Here is a 3,198-nt window from a genome sequence, read left to right as displayed (position 1 = left end):
TTTTTTGTGTTGGAAGGTTTTTGATTATTTATTTAATCTCATTTTCTGTCGTTGATCCATTTAGGCTTTATGATTTTTCTTGATTCAACTTTGGTAGGCTGTTCCTTTCTAGGAATTTATCTATTTCTTCTAGATTTTCTAAAATATTGATATATAATTATTTGTAATAGTTCTTTTTTATTTCGGTGGCATCATTCTCTTCTCTATATAATTTTATTTATATGAATTTTCACTTTTTTTCTTAGTCTAAGGGTTTTTCAATCTTGTTTATGCGTTCAAGAATATATGTTAAATTTATTGATTTTCCTGTTTTATTATTCTGTTTTTTTTATTATATGCTCAAATACTCATTATTTTCTTCCCTCTGCTAAGTTTGAGTTTGGTTTGTTATTATTTTCTCAGTGCCTTGAGATGTAATGTTAAGTTTTTAAATTTTAGATATTTCTTTTATCTTAACTTAGGTGTTTATCACTATAAAATTCCCTTTTAGAACTGCTTTTGCTATATACCATCAATTTTTATATGTTGTATCTTGTTTTCATTTGTCTCATGATATTATCTCATTTTCCTTCTGATTTTTCTTGGACTCAATGGTTGTTCACGAGTGCATTTTTTAATTTTCATGTATTTGTTAATTTTCCAGTTTCATTTAATTATAGTCGGAAAAGATACTTGAAACTATTTTAATTTTCTTAAATTTGTTATTTTTTTTTTTAATAGCATGTGATCTGTCCCAGAGAATGTTCCATGTGCACTTGAGAAGAAAGTGTATTCTGCTATTGGGTGGAATGTTCTGTATATGTTTGCTAGGTTCTTTTGCCCTACATTGTATTTCAAGTCTGCTATTTTCTCCTTATTGATTTTCTGTATGAATTAACTTTCTGTCTATTATTGAAAGAGAGGTATTGAAGTCTCCAACTATTATTGTATTACTGTATTCAGCTCTGTCAATGTTTGCTCTATATATTTAGGTGATCTGATGTTGGATGTATAAATATTTATAATTGTTATATATTCTTGTTTAATTGACCCTTTTATTACTATTCAGTAACCTTGTCTCTTGTGATAGTTTTTGGCTGAAAGTCTATTTCGTCTGATGTAAGTATAACCACTCCTGGTCATAATTGTAAGTATAGCATTCCCTTTTGATTACTATTTGGATGAGTTATCTTTACCATTCTGATTTGTGTCCTTAAATCTAAAATCAGTCTTTTATAGACAAGTATAGGTGAATCTTTTTAAAATCCATTCCACCATTCTATGTCTTTTGATTGGAGTTAATCGATTTACATATATAGTAATTATTTATAGGTAATGAGTTACTATTGCCATTTAAAAATTTTGTTTCTTTTGTAGTTCTTTTTTTCTCTGTTCCTCTCTTACTTTTTTCTTTTGTAATTTAATGATTGTTTATAGTCATATATTTTTATTCTTTTCTCTATCTTTTTTGTATTTTTATGTTTTTCTTTGTGGTTACCATGAAGCTTGCATATAACCTCTTAATTGTTCCAACAGTCTATTTTGGACTATAACTTCAATCATGTACAAAATTATACTTTTATACTCCCTCCCTTTCACATTATTTTATTTATGTAAAAATTTATTTATTTTTATATTATGTATCCATTAACTGTTTTTATGGTGATAGTTATTCTTAATACTTTTTTAATAGGCTTTAAAGTGATTTATGTACCACTCAGATGGTATAACATTATTTTGCATCTGGTATCATATTTTCCTTTACCTGTGAAATTTACACTTTCATATGCTTTTGTATTTCTCTTTAGTGTCTTTAAATTTAAACTTGAACAAGTCCCTTTAGCACTTCTTGTAAGTTAGTTTCAGTTTTTGTTTGGGAAAGTCTATACCGCTTCTTCATTTTTAAAGGTCAATTTTATAGGGTATACTAATCTTGGTTGCCATTTTTTTCCCTAGTACTTTGGATCTCATCTCACTCTTTACTGGCCTGCAAAGTTTCTGCTGAGAAATCCATCAATAGTCTTATGGGGTTCTGTTGTATATGAAAAAACACTTCTCTCTTGCTGCTTTCAAATTTTTCTTTGTCAATGGCCTTTAGCAATTTGATTATATTGTGTCTTCGTGAGACCTCTTCAGGTTCTATATATTTGTGGACTTTTAAACTTTATGAATTTTAATGTTCATTTCTCTCCTCAAATTTGGGGATTTTTTAGCCATCATTTATTTGAATAAGCTTTCTACCCCTTTGTTTTCCTCTTCTCCATTTAGGACTTCCATAACTTGTAAGTTGATTTATTTGATAGTGTTCCATAAATCACATAGGCTTCCTTCACACTTTTTTCCCTCTTTAGTCTTTTTGTTCCTCTGGCTGGGTTTTCAAATGAACTATCTATGAACTCGCTGATTATTTCTTCTGCTTAATCAAATCTGCTATAGAAGCTATCTTTTGAATTTTTTCACTTCAGTCATTGTGTTCTTTATTTCCAAAATTTCTTTATGGGTTATTTTTTTATGGTTTCTACCTCTTTGTTGAATTTATTGCTCTGTTCATGTATTGTTTTCCTAAATTTGCTTGGTTACCTATCTGTGTTATCTTATAGTTCATTGATATTTTTTAAGATGATTATATTGATTTCTTTGTCAGATAGTTTGTAGATCTTTATTTTTATAGAGTCAATTATTAGAAATTTATATATATTTTGCCTTCTCTGGTGTTATATTTTCTTACTTCTTTGTGATTTTTGTAGACTTGCATGGGTACCTGCACATTTGAAAAAGTAACTACAGGCTGACTTTGGCAAAGAAAAAGCCTTTTATCAGTCAATCTAACCAGAGATTCTGTGTGGACACCTATTGGAGTCTACGGGCAGGCCTGGTGCCTGGGTCTTCTGGGTGGGCCTAGAGCCTCTATCTTCTGGGGAGTCCTGGAGCCAATGTGTGCAGAGACCAGCTTGATGGTGGCATACACTAGTGTAACCCCAGAGGCTGGATCCATGAGGGCATGCCTCTACCTGAGGACCATTGCAGTAAGCTAGAATACACTGAGATGGATTTGATACTGAGGTCCATAGTGAAATTAGACACTCATTTCACCCTTTTCCTCCACAAAAGCTCTCCTGAGAAGAAAGAATCCCTCAGTGATGCACCACACAGGCTTGGAGGAAATGTGATGTGAGTAAAGTGAAACTGTCTTTCCTATCCTCTTTAGTGCATCTTTTC

The sequence above is a fragment of the Pteropus vampyrus genome, unplaced genomic scaffold (assembly GCF_000151845.1).
Source record: "Pteropus vampyrus isolate Shadow unplaced genomic scaffold, Pvam_2.0 Scaffold20, whole genome shotgun sequence".
In the NCBI taxonomy this organism is placed as follows: Eukaryota; Metazoa; Chordata; class Mammalia; order Chiroptera; family Pteropodidae; genus Pteropus; species Pteropus vampyrus.
This window is presented reverse-complemented; position numbering follows the sequence as displayed.